Source organism: Crassostrea angulata, chromosome 1 (genome assembly GCF_025612915.1).
Source record: "Crassostrea angulata isolate pt1a10 chromosome 1, ASM2561291v2, whole genome shotgun sequence".
Lineage (NCBI taxonomy): Eukaryota > Metazoa > Mollusca > Bivalvia > Ostreida > Ostreidae > Magallana > Magallana angulata.
Genome location: NC_069111.1, coordinates 4,620,017 through 4,634,160, shown reverse-complemented (window position 1 = coordinate 4,634,160; position 14,144 = coordinate 4,620,017). Strand labels below are relative to the sequence as shown.

The following is a 14,144-nucleotide window of genomic DNA, read 5'->3' as shown; positions in this document are numbered from 1 at the left end:
CAAGAACTTTTTATTTTTCATCATGAATTCAAGCCCCCCTTCCCCCCCCCCCCTTTCAATTTGCTTCCGACACCACTGATGAGCATATGATGAGTGTGGACGTTACACGCCTGTCATATGACTATTCATGTGTGTATACATATTTAGCACATTATTATTTAATTTCAATCAAAACATTCATCCGGTCGTAATACTAACGTTCAATTTTCTTATTCAAACATCCTGAGCCGCGGTTGTCATCTTTGATCCCCCCCCCCTTTCAATCGGATCGGCGGAAGTGCAGCGACTTCCCATGACGTCACGTAAAAAATCAATGTGAGGGTCTGCCATTTTCATTCCATGATATCCCAAAAGCGAATATCTCGAGTTACTGAAAAGTAAATTCATCAACACTGCAGGTAAAAGAATTAATTGTGATACTGGTAATGACATGTTGCTATCAAGTAAACTAGTTACACGTGTAGCTGTTCGAATTCTTGATCGGCATTTTTTCATGTGAATGTTTTCGTCTGGAACTTGAAAGCATCCACGAAAGTTCCGCGAAAACAAAGGAGCGTAGGCGTAAAGGTTAAGCATCGTACGGTACCAACAGTAAGACAATTGTTAGTTTATCTTGGAAATGTTGAGAATTACTCTTTTTTCTTAGAAATAAATGATATTGGGGCAATTTTTTGTGAATAGAACTGAAATATTTACCCCCCCCCCCCTTTCTCACTTAACCAGCAATGTCCAGCATCCAATTGATTCATGATCAGCAACGAACATGTGCAATCAAAATGCTTTTTGTATTTGTATTTGCAATAGACGTATTCTGCTTCAAAATAAAGTAACCAAAAAAATGAAATTAATATTTTGAATTTGCATTTGTAATGCTTGTTTGTGCACATGAATCTTTGTAACATTACGACTCGTCAAAATGATAGGCCTCTTAAACTCCAGGATGACATAACTTGTCTTGAAAACTGATCTGAAAAATTGTTCTTATGTATTGCAAAGAATCTCCATAATCAGAATGATTGTTTTATTAATTCATGCAGAAATAATGGGTTTTGTGTTTGATTTCTGACTATTTCTGATGTGTATTGAAAGTTCACCCCATCTTTCCAGGGCTGCGTTTTACAAAAGAACTTACAACTTAAGACCAAATTAATGAATGTTAATTAATCACTTACTAATGAATGATTCATTCTTATGGCTGGAAAATATAATTATTGGAATTTATACATTTATTTTTAAATAAATGGTTTTAAGTCAATTTTGTTCTTTAAAGATCATTTTACGAGACTGTAAATATTTATGACTTTGTCGTAAGTTCTTTTGTAAAATGCAGCCCAGGTCATTTTAGCTTTTTGCTGGTTTAAAGCAGTTTTTCCAAAATTATTTAACACTAGCTTATTCGAGGATGTATATGTATCAAAGACTTGTCAAAGACATTGCACCGTCAAACTTGTCGCACAGGTCTAACTATAGTTAAACTACAAGTTGACATTTTTAGGGTTGATCATTTTAAGGTGGTAGGGACACCTCCATAATGTGACTTACTTCCTTTCGAAACAAACAAATCAAGTATAATTTTATATTTTTTCTCTTAATTACTTAGAATTGTTACCTAACAGCATAGTGCACTGGGTTAGAGTGTTCACTATGAATCTGATAGTCATGAGTTTGAATCCCACTGGGGCTTTCTGTTTTTTTTACTTTCCAAAAAATAATAAACTAAAAAAATGCATTTTTGTCAAATATTGTGAAATTTGAAAATTATTAACCAGTAAAATAACTGCCTCTCAGCCCTCTCATCAAGTTTGTTTAAGACAATAACTAAAGTTGAATGGTTCAACTCAAATTTATAAGGGTGATAACTTCCTTGACATGCTTAATTGAAAAAAGATTTGTCACAGATCAGAAAGCTTTGTTTGTGTGGTATTTTAGTCTGGAAGAATGTTTTAAAGTCTCCTGTGCACATATTTACATAGACTGGACTGATTGCTGACAGAAAAATGTTGCTTCTTCAAAGCAACACTCCTTTTTCCCCTGTAGGAAAAATGTAAACAGAAATCTACATTTTTCCTCATTCTGATTGGATTTCAAAAGCAGCACCATTTCTCAAATTCTGGCTGTCATTCACTAGTACTGTCAGTGGGTGCAAGTTAATGAAACAAATGAATTGAAAATACACCTGATGTCAACTCTTATACAATTTAAGAATCTAGTAACATCTCTGAAACTTTTCTATGGCAGATTATGGGCTTAGCTAGAATTATTAGACTTGACCTTACCTAGATTTTGGGATATATATCTGTCTATCTCGGCACCTTCAGATTTGCAATTTTCATTTGAACATCTTTCTAATTATTCAATGCAGTTAAAGGTTTACAATCTTTATGTAATGATAGTCATGCTAATTAATACAAGTTTATCCAGCTGGTCTGTTCTTTACTATTTTTGCCACCATGGTTTTTTTTCCATTTTAAAATGAAAAGCTGTCTTAAATTCTCCTGAGAAAGATGAGCAAAGATGGACCCAAATCAAAAGAAAGACTTTAAAAGATAAAACCCTTTTCATTTTCATGAATTTTCTTTATTCCAAAAAAAAATAAATTAAAATAAAACGTCATCGTGGACATTAATTACTGGACATGATTTATTAGATACATTGATATCATGCATTTATTCACACCTTATTTTAAACTGTACGGTGTATTACGTACTTGCAACCCAAACAGATTTTCCATTTTCTAAAAAAACTACCAAAAAATAACGTAAAATAATTAAAAGCAAATATATCCTGTTTCGCAAGTTATACTTAAACAAATTATAAATAAAAATTTTGGTGTAGGATTCCACCTTAAGTCATCATGTACAGCAAGAATTCCATAAAACTCGCCTTTAATAAAATTTAATTATACATGTACTATGATGAGAACCTTTTAAGGTGTTAGATCTTGTGGCCAAACCCATGGTGTATTATGTTTACAGTAAAAGACGTTTAAACAAATCACTCTCATGAGGCCTCAACACTCGTATCTTTGATGGTAGGACTGAAGCCAGGCCATCTGATGCTTGAAAAAACACAGTTATGATATAAAAAGATTAAAAAAATCAATGATTCTTTTCGAGTTTTTTTTAAGGGAATGTATTGACAAAAGAAATGGAGATTATTATAATTTTAATGTTGTTACATTAAATTTTCAATCACAGGTAATGTTGTGTTAATAAATCAGGAAAATTTACGCTACTTATAGACTCAGTTGATAAGAGAACTAAAATATTTCATTTGTTGCTATATCTTGAACAGAATTTATTAGTTGGTGTAAACATATCTTGGTTGACTTGTTGAGAGCAGCGTGACCCTTAGTTAGCAGTGTATACCCAATGTAAGATGTGGTCATCAAGCAAACACGATGTACATTAAATCACACTAATGCGCAGTACTTGATATTTATGCTCGGGCCATCATTTCAGAAGCATAACTCTCCACATTCAGACCATGATAAAAATAATGCCATATTAACCTTGTCTAAGTCAGTATTGCACTGATTTATAGTTCTATGCCCTCCAGCCAAATTCTGGTCATTTTTCGTGCAGTATTTCACAGAAATTGGCCATTTGCGCCACAGTAAGAAAATACTCTCAGTGATTTTTTTACACTACGTTCAAATTTCAACCCTTATTCTTGGCAAAATTACTAATTTGTTTATATTATTCCATTCTTTGCGACAAAAAAAAATATAATTTAACAAACTCATACTAAAAAGAGGAAAGGTATAGATATTTTTTTGAGAGTATTCTTAATGCTCTTATTAAGGATTGTTGAGGAGGAATGAAAAATGAAATAAATATAATGTCAAATCAAATTGAAAGTGTATGGTACTTGATAAGTGGTGGTTGTTTTTTTATTGTTCAATCCAAAATGTCTGTAATTATACCCAATTTTGAAAAGGTGTAAAACACACAAAAAAAAGGTGAAATATGGCTTTTAGATATAACGTTTGTGGGAGGAATACTGAGTTTATTAAGCATGTCAATGACATTTTCAAATTATTCTCAAGCAACAGTTATAAATGTTTTGTTGTTGCGTATATTTTCAGGGTAGGGAAGGTCATTTAATTTGAATGCTGAATAGGAGATTTTAATTAATGAAATGGTAAGAGCATGTTATGAAATTTTTAAATTGCCAGGCACATTTTACCAGTAACCCACAGATACATCAAAGTCAGTTTGCTGGTGAGGGCATTGAAATTGACAACGGTAACTGCATTAGTCACACCTTCAGTTTGGAGACTGAGGAGAGGAGAAGCCAACTTGGTAGGAGTAGCAATGGTGTTGTGAACACTTCAAAGTGTGAGTCCAGGGAGGATTGGGTCGAGTACATTGGTGTGCTAATTCTGTCAGGATGCCGATCCATTTGACAATAACACAAGTGTTCTACTAGTTAAGACTCCCCCAGGAAATGTTCTCTCAATTTCCAGCAAGAAAAGTTCACACTATAGGCTTGGACAACTTTCTCATGGGGTGTCATTTCTGTAATGTATTTATTCATATTGAAGAGATGCACTTGCAGAGCACCGTTTGCAGTTTGAGTGTTGAGTTCTATTTTCATTTTCTGCTGTTCTGTTCATTGCCACTCAGCTGAAGGTCGTGGGGCTTTATGGTTGTCTTTTTAAATTGCTGTAGGAGGTTACTGAAGTTTTTCACTTGCTGAACTTGCTTGTGCTAGAAATTGACAACAAAAACTTGAGTAAGTATGTTGTTGAGATGTTAGTAGGGACGGGTATTTTGAGTACCAGAGGTTACTTTTGGTGTTATTGTCTGCATTCTTTAGAAGAAAGAGGAAATAGGCTGTTGAAGTCTTTTTGTGTATTGTATTGGAGCATTACCAAGTTTTATATTTGAAAACTTTAAGTGGAAGTATTTTATTGAACTGAAAAAAACTGACACTTGTATGCTTGTGGGAGTGAAAGATGTATTGGTGTCTTGTAGTTTTTTGCAGCAATGTAACAATAATCTGCACATTCTGTACACCAAGAGTGAATGAGGGGTTGGTGCAGTGTAATATCTATTGTTGTCTTTAGCAGCCTATGTTTGGTATTTTCACATCTGGCCGACACATGGGGAAGAGACGCAGGTAGTTGACAAAAACGTGTACATCATGTCCTTATTGTCATTGTTAGGTAAATGAACAGCATGCACATTCTTTGATGTCACAATTGGGTCACCGAGGGTGATGGTGATAACTCCCTAGTTTGGTAGGACTTGGTAATTTGCCCAGTGGTGGCAGCTAGAGGGCGCTGTGAGCAGCAGGTAAGTGAATGGGTTCCCCAATATCTGCCTGAAGCCCCCATCACTGTATTGCATGTTTTTATTATCTATAAATGATCGCTAGCATTGTCTTCTGACACTGATAGCACACAGACTGTAGTTTACTCACTGTATTGCTCAAATTGCTACCACCAGTAACTCTTTCTTCCTAGGAATCCAGTTTATATAAACTTCTGTGTGTTCACTGTGTGGAATTATCTTATCCATTTCCAAAGTTGTAAGTAAGAAAATATGTTCAAGTATTAATGGCATTTGATTGTAAAGCTTGCATCAATGTTGGGTTTTTCCTGTTGAAGACTAAACAGAAGGAATTCATTGACGAACCCATCTGTTCATTCACTCCACTGAAGCTTAATGTGGGGAACTTTTTTCTTTTAATAAAGCTTGAGTGAATTGTGTTGTCTCCCCTAGCACTGAGTTGGGATAAATGTGCAAGTGTGAAGGTCGTTGGTGCGGCAGACCGACCAAACAGGGTGCTTGATCACAGACTGGCAAGGTACACTGTCTGTGGCTGCCAACCCCAGTGTTCAGGGGAGTACGTCTTGTATAAACAGAAGGCATTGAACAGAGTGTTTCTGTATACAGGCAGAGATAAAGACGCTGATCTTGGATGTAATCAGAGGGAAGCACTGTTTCACAACATCTTCTGTTGTGTGTTTATATAGATGCTTCAGTGACAGGCCAATGGAGTTTGCTGTGTTTCCTTCATAATGCTGACAGAGTTCTAGGGATATCTTGTATAAGTGTTCTTGCTTCTAGATGCTGTGGTACTCCATATTTCTCATTTACTTTGACCTTCTATTTTCATGTGCTATTGAAACTTGGAATTATTAATTTGTACATTTTAGTGGATATTGCTGTGTTGTTTTTGAAATTATATTGTTCCATGCCAAGGCAACAATTTATTGCTAATTTTGAAACAGATATTTTAATATTTCTTTGTTTTCCCTTCAAGGTGCTCGCTGTATGGAGGAGTATGACTGTACCTTTATGAGTTAGTCCTTGTCTTTCACATAAAATAAAACCAAAGTATTCCCAAGGTGAATTTCCTACCAAATTTAGCCAAACTACCTCTGTTTTATTGGTATTTTAAGAACACTTTGATGTATTTAGAGAATCATCAGTCACTGATTGGTTTATTCTGTGTTAATTTATATCATAGCCCATGGCTAGGGTATTAGTCCTGGCTTGTTAGTGAATAGCCTCAACCATTAGTTGCTTACCAAATAAAATGTTTGATTCGTGCTATGTAGGAAGCAGAGTCTTTGATTGGGGCATTGTGTCTAATGTGTGTCAGATAAAGATTGGAGTGTAGGCGTTGAACCAAACATTAGATGTATCTAGTCCTGTTGAAATGGTTTAACAAAGCTACAAACATTGACTGACATTCATCTATCTATCAGGGATCTGTAACTTGATCAGCTGTACTCCTGGTCTTCTACACAAACCTCGACATCCTCTCCATCAAATCCACACTCAGCAATCCAGGAGTTTTCTCTGTTCTCTTTAAGTCTATCAGGATCCAATATTTATTTTGACATCCTAAAATGTTCAGTTTTTCTCATTCAAAGACTTATAATGACATAAACCCAGTCTCTTTAATTATCAATGCAGAATATTATGTTATTATTAAAGAAAAACTCAGAATATCTTGGATATGTACGTATATGATGCAAAAATCTTTTTATTCTTCATGAAACAATTTAAGAAAACGTGGTATTAGGAGCATTAGAATGTAATATTATGATCATCTTGTTTCTGAGGGCACAAGTAACAACCTTATCTTACTCCTGAGTCTGTCATCCTGAATATGCTGAAATAAATAGTTTGAGATTTAGAATATATATATATTTTAATTTCCAGCATGTTTAAATGTCAGATTGTTCCAAGAAAAGTCTAAATAGGTTATTTTTCAAAGGTTACCTAACTTGCTTGATTCTCAATCCATTTATAATATTTCAAGTCACAAATAATTATTAATACTTATAATGACTTAAGTCGCGACAGCTGCCCAGAGATTTAAGGTGGGATCAATTTATCACTGGGGTGGGGGGATATCCACAATGTATTTAGGTCAATGACCAAGCTTGGTAATGATTATTGAACCGTTGATATGTTTGTTATATATAAAGGAAATGCCTCTGGAAATACATGTATCAATTATAGTGATATCATATTAGGCTTGGGGTAAAAGAACATTTAGACACCACTAACTTCAATCAATACTGTTGTTACTCACTTCAATTTATGCCAAAAGGTACTGATATGGCCTGAAAAAAGGACATTGAATGCCGCAATCATTGAGACATGAAAGTCTTGTGCATTTACTGCGGTTCCAAGACTTATTAAGCTAGCAAGGTGACAGTTTCAGTATTACTAAATAAAATTATACACCGGCAACAATAGAAAAGAAGCAATTACATATCGAACTTGTAGCTCTGAATCAGTGTTAAAAAACGATGATGTAATTCTAGAGGGGAAATCCATTACTGTATGCTGGAAATTCAATTTGGTACGGCATTATTTGTTTTGGGAAGATACTCAAGAGTCATCGATTTCTTAATACTTATTTCCAGATTTCTCAATATTAAGCATTGAATTCTAGACCAACATTTATCAATCAATGAAAATTCACTATTTTTACAGTAGGTCTTGTTTTTAAAGAAATTAGATAGAATATATATATATACATGTATATATATATAGAAATACATAATTTTTTTTTTCAGAACCAGACTTACTGAAAGAGCAAATCAAGGAGAAATCATTTGCCTACAGACCTGCATGATCCGAACTCCATCTTGGAGACATGGAATTTGACAGAACTACCAGTTCAATTCTTTGAGAACACCATCAGACAACACACCTCCTAACATATGTATAGAGGTAAGCAATATTCAAAATAGTTGCCTGTCAAGTAGCTCTGTAGAAAATCTTTATCTCTCTTCATTTTTTTTGTTATCAACATACAGAGGTGCAAAATAAAGATAAAGAAATATTTTTTGTAACCTCAATTGTCGGTTATATTTGACAAGATGAAGCTGTTAACTATGGCATAGAATATTTCAAACAGCAATAGTATTTTTCACCTTCTAGAAATTCAAAAAAAGAAATCATTATCAACTGCATGCACGAGATGCTTGCAGGAATTGGGTTTTTATAGTGTAAAAAATCAAAGTGTGTTCAGGTAGGTACACGAATACCGGTATGTTGTGACAGAAAACAGAATCAGGTTGAATGTAGGCTAGGCAGGCTTTAATGTTGGCTTGCATCCTGGCACACTTTGAGAGACAATTTATTGAGAGGACTTTGAAGGATGCCAAGTCATGCTTTCATCAAGGTGAATGTAATGTTCTCGAGTTTTGATTTTAGTAAATTAGCAGCTCATCGGATTGAGATGGAATTTCACAATCAAGGCATATTGATCTGCATGATGCTGGCATACAGTGCAATTACTCAGTGGGTGTTACGCAATATCAAGCAAGTGTGCCCATAGAAAAAAGGTGTGGGGCCATTTCCAAAAGATTATTAGCCTTTTTATGAGATTAAATGTGCAAAATGATATAAAAACTCTGTTATGGAATTTCCCAAGAATTTTTCCATCCTAAGCACCAGACAAAACAGGATGAAGATAAGGACAATTTTACACTTGTTTTCTTGGATCTAATGATGATGTTGTTGTTTTCACCTGTCTGGAAAGGAAAGATTTATGAGAAAGGCAACTCAGGTGCAAGGAAAGTTCCACACCTCTGGACACCTAGTCCATCAGTTAATCTAAAACAGAGTGTGTTTGTCAGTTTCACGTATCCCTGGTCCAAGCTAATGATATTTATTACCCGACTTGTTGTAAACAGCTCTTGATGAATTAATTAAAAGTATGAATGTACCAAAATGAACAAACAGATTGCTGCATTGTGTCAAATACTTTTACAAGAGCAATATAATTTAAGGACGCTCAAAATAAACGGTGAATACTCTTAATAGATGATTTCTCATTTCTTTTTGGATATATTATAAATATATAAGATTTTTTGATTACTCCAGCTTTGCTATTTGACAAATCCAACTCTATAATAGAAATTTGAGAAATCTTTGACAACTGATGCATTCAAATTTGACAAACTTGAGAAAGGCAACTGAGTTTCTCAGAGTTTCACACGGTCCTGGGCCGGGTTGTCCCTCCGGTGGTGTCGCTGGTGAGAGACCCCTGAGACTGGCCACCGTTGTCCTCCCATTAAACCTCTAGAAGGCATAAAAAAGATCAATGAGGGCCAATAAGGAAGCTCTGTTTTTTTGGGCTGGTATCACTTGGTGTGACTGCTCAGACAATGGAGTCTCAGTACTGGACAGGTTTTTTATGGCCTGGTGTGGAGCAACAAACCGGTTTTATGGGCTCATCTGATTGTCATTTCCATGGTCTTACAGATGTGAAAACACCTTAAACCGTTTGATTAATATAAAAACATTGCTTTTTGTTTTATTGTGTTTTCATGCTTGTCTTGTTAAGTTAAAAAAAAAGTTGCTATGGTAATACAGAGAAACAAATGAGAAGAAAAAAACCTTTTGTAGATTAAGAAAAATACTAAAATGATGTACAATTTTTTTATCTTCAAAATAATGATAATGTACGTTATTTAATGTAATCTGAGCTGAACTGAAATTAAGTACTGGTATAAGCCACTACCTCACAGTAAAAGATCTAAAGGTAAGAGTATCAAATCAAGAAGTGCTGGAACATCTCTGCCTCGGGGTTTTCAAGACATTGCAACAGTTTTTGCTTGATACGCAGTTGCTATTAATAATGTTTGGATGTATGCCTGAGGTCTCCAAAAATTCTTTCTGCCATTGTATTCAATGTATGCAGGTCAATACACTGAATCAGAATAGCCCATAATTAGCTACGATTGCAAAAGCTGTTGAAAGTCAATATGTGGACACTATATTTTTACATAAATGGATCATAACTTGAAAAAATATAGTAGCCAAAGGTTATATTTGGGAGATCAAAACTTCGTCAGCTAATGAGACCACGTGAAAGGTCGCAAAAATTAGAGATATAAATAGAAATTTTACCCAAGTTTTCACTTCATGAATATTCATCAGGATTCAGGCTCCGTTTTAGGAGGGATTTGATAAAGTTATTGCAACAGATTTTGGGTGCCAGGCTGACTACTGTTACAGTTTAATGCAGCACAGAACGGCGCAGGGGGAATTGATTCAGAATCACAGGAGATGCAAGCTTTCTTATCAAGAATTGAAAATACAAGTAAATACCTTTTATCATTAAGCTAAGTCTGCGATAGAAGGTCATTGGATCAATTTATCACCAAATGATGAAATTGTTAATGAAATCATTATCAGACTGTTCTTTGGCAATGAAGACAAGTTTTATACCACTGCGTAAAAAAAAATCATAATTACCATTAAAACGTCGTCAAGATAATGTTTAATAGGCACTGTTTGTGTAACCTGCGGAATACACATGAAGTCCTGCAAGTCTTTTGATACCATCAGCATAGATAAAGGCGATCGATTTTGTTCATGGTAGCTGTTTTTTTTAATCAAAGCTGTGCTTTGGTAGAATTAAGTTGCGGTATAAAGCCTAAAGCAGTTTGTGTAGCAGGCCAGATCGCCCTGACAAAAATGTCCTGATTGATTTTCATACCCAGCTAATTTGACAAAGCTTTGATATTCTTAAAAGCTCAATTTGAAATGCTTGATCACCCCAGATTTTTGTTTGTGTTCTGTTTAAGGGACTTTTCTGTGATTAATGCACTTTGTTGATTGATCCAGCTCAACTAACTGGGGCTTCTAATCAATTCTTCTATAGTTTTAACAGAACACAGCTACACTAAATACTTTTCTTTTCATCGAAGAACAAGTCTTAGATTGTCTTTTATTGAATCAAAATTGTGATTTATGTCCAATTTTGATTCCTTTCATATGTAATAAAAATGTTTCCCAGACAAGTGTTGGTTCAATGATGGCACAAGATTTGGGGGAAAGAAGCAGATAAAAAGGAAAGAGAAAAGAGACTGAAGGTTTTTTTTGGGTGGTAATGGGAAGGGGCTGGACATACATCAGGGACCTGGTTATTGGTCCGTGTGTTTTAACAGTAAAAACATCAGTAAATAGTTCCCAATTTGAATGCCATTACAAATAGAGGCCTCCCACTCAGATCATTAGATGCTGGCAGGAGTCCTGCACACTTCAGCTGTACTTTTACCAGTCTTGGTAGGAAAAAAAATAAGATTCCGAATGAAGGGCTGGCATGCAGTGATGCCGTTTCTTTGAATGTCATCTGATGGAATACTGATGAACCTGAGTGGGAGGAAGAAGCTGTGTTGGTAAACCTAGTGCGGAGATCAGAATTAATTTGTGTGTACAGAGCTCCAGATATACCCTCATTCCAATCATAAGTCGGAGCGATCAGTAGTCAGAGCGTGGGAGTCGGTTCTAATGGACAATCAGATGTACAGGCACTCAGTCTTGTAGCATCACCAGTCAGGATGTCAATCTGAAGTTAAAATTATTTTTATAGTTATACATAGTTGTATTATGCATGCTACAAAAAATAAATGACTGTGTATTGTATTAGGAGAATCTGTATTTAGATCTATGACACATAAAAATGCATAACATTTTGTTACGAACATATATCTATTTTTGAAAACACATAACAAATATTGTTCACATCAATCATTGCTGAATTGGTTGTTAAGATTGACACATAATTAATATGCCCACTAATTATTTAAAATAACACTTTAAAAATACTTAGTTAACCTTGGTAAGGACTTGGATTTCTCCTTCAGTGAGAAGTCTTCATTATTGACAGGCAGTGGGCTATTTTGGTAAGAAGTGAAAGACATCTTCAATGAAGGTTTGTGATCGAAGGCAAAAAATCGAGAGACAGACTACATACAGGCGAGTACAGACTGTGGAGTTTCTGCCAGGTATAACACTATCGTGGACAGTTCTGACACTGTCACTGTATAAAGACATTGCACAAAGCCATGCTTTATGATCGCTGACCACGGACACACACAGATTTCCCCCCAAAAATGTCAGCCCCTGATCTTGTGCAAATCATGAGATGTTATGTTGTGGGAATGGCCGTAAGGCACAGGAAATAGGTGTCTCTAGAATCAGTGGCCAGAGTTTCGTTGGTAAGTGGTAAACACATAGCCGCATACTCTTCCAATTTTATTGCGGAATGAGTAGTTTCTGTTTTATTCTAAACTAATTTGATTAAAGAAAATGTCAGTTGTGCTTTCATTTGAAATAATTTTCATTTTCATTCTTTCAATGTCTTATCTTCAGATGAAAGTTGTCCGATCTCTATGGTAAGGTACAAGATACGGGGGATACATACATGTAATTCAGTGTAATTCAGTTTGTTGGAAAGGTTACTCGCAACTTGATAATGCTAAAAAGTGATAGGAGTTTGTTCCATGATGTTGACCTTTAAGATGGCTAGTATTTGGTTTGTAGGTAGGCTGTGATTGGTGTTTTTTTTAAATATTTGTTTCTAGTGTTTTGTTATTTAGGAATGTCATAGGGTAGGAAGTGATTGCCTTTTGATATTTTTTATCTATTGTTTAGTGATTTGTTTATGAAATGTCATAGGTATGAAGTGACTGCCTTTTGATATTTTTATATTGAGTACCGGTATATATTGATGTATTTATCAGTGATTTGTTTGTGAATGTCATAGGTAGGAAGTGATTGTGTTTTTATATTTATATATCCACGGGATATTGATATAACCTAGGGAATTATGGGTTCCGCTACTTATCAACTTTTTGGGGGCTAATTTTAGATTAATTAAAAAATTCAGTCTGTTTCTTTAATAGCTAGGAAAAGAGTGTCCCCCTTTTTTTTATAGGAAAAAAAAGTGTTTAAAATGTGTTTTAATCAGATGGATGGATGGATGGATAGATGGATGGATGGGTAGCAAACAAATCTAGATGTGACATTACGCATGTAGTTTTTACCAATATCTAAGTGTAAAAGAGGATGATGGATATAAAAAGAATTGTGTACTAAGATGTTGATATCAGATTTCTCTTTTAATTTAGGAAGTGCCAATATGATCTTGCTTGAGCCCCTATTTACATGATGCGATTTTTTAGATCCAACTCGCCAGAAAATTGTGAGACAAATATAAAGTCAGATGGAATACAAACATGCTCTATTCTGTCTGGCGGGTTGGGTGGTTTTGACCAATCATTAGCAAGATAAGAAAGGTTGATCTAAATATAGTGCAATTAAAGCATGGATTTTTCATGAACATTTGCAACTGATATATTAACATTTATTTGAAGATGAATTTGATATATTTTGAGTTGGAAGTGTTAAACATATGTAAGGACTCAAACTGACATTTAGAAAAACATTAATAAAGTTAAATTAGCAACAGAATAATATCTACGGATTGCTAAAAGATTTGTAAAATACAAATTATATAGTTATAGTTATCTTCTAATGTTATATTTAAAAGAACAAAAATTTGAAGGAAAATATTAATGAACTTCATTTCTGACAAACCATAGGGTGAAAATGCTGCACAGAATGCAGACGTCAGATGCAAAATCACATTTGAAGTCTCAGTTTTTGTAGATAGGCTTTAAGCCTATTGTCACTTAGTTGAACTATGGTTTCGTCCTTGTAGCTAAGGTTTTTGCTTTGTTTTCAGGTTTTATAGGTTTTTGCAAAGTTTGGAGTTTTTGAACATTTTTATTTGAAACCAAGTCTGACTGAGGCATATGTAGGTCTCTTGGAAATGAAATACCTGTACCAGCAAACCTGGTACAGAATTTATTG

At 34.7% G+C, this 14,144-nt stretch overlaps 1 protein-coding gene across 7 annotated transcripts in view; it reads left to right on the top strand.

Annotated features, from left to right (window-relative positions):
* Positions 1-287: 287 nt before the first annotated feature.
* Positions 288-14,144, top strand: part of LOC128189811 (cAMP-regulated phosphoprotein 21-like) — a 33,530-nt gene continuing 19,673 nt past the window's right edge. For 5 of the 7 annotated variants that reach the window (XM_052861615.1, XM_052861624.1, XM_052861579.1 and 2 more), the window contains exons 1-2: positions 288-398; positions 8,048-8,204. The gene's annotated coding sequence lies outside the window, so the exon portion shown is untranslated. Of the gene's footprint in view, positions 399-5,170; positions 5,301-6,273; positions 6,359-8,047; positions 8,205-14,144 lie in introns of all 7 variants that reach the window. The other 2 variants (XM_052861587.1, XM_052861595.1) reach the window with 2 other exon arrangements.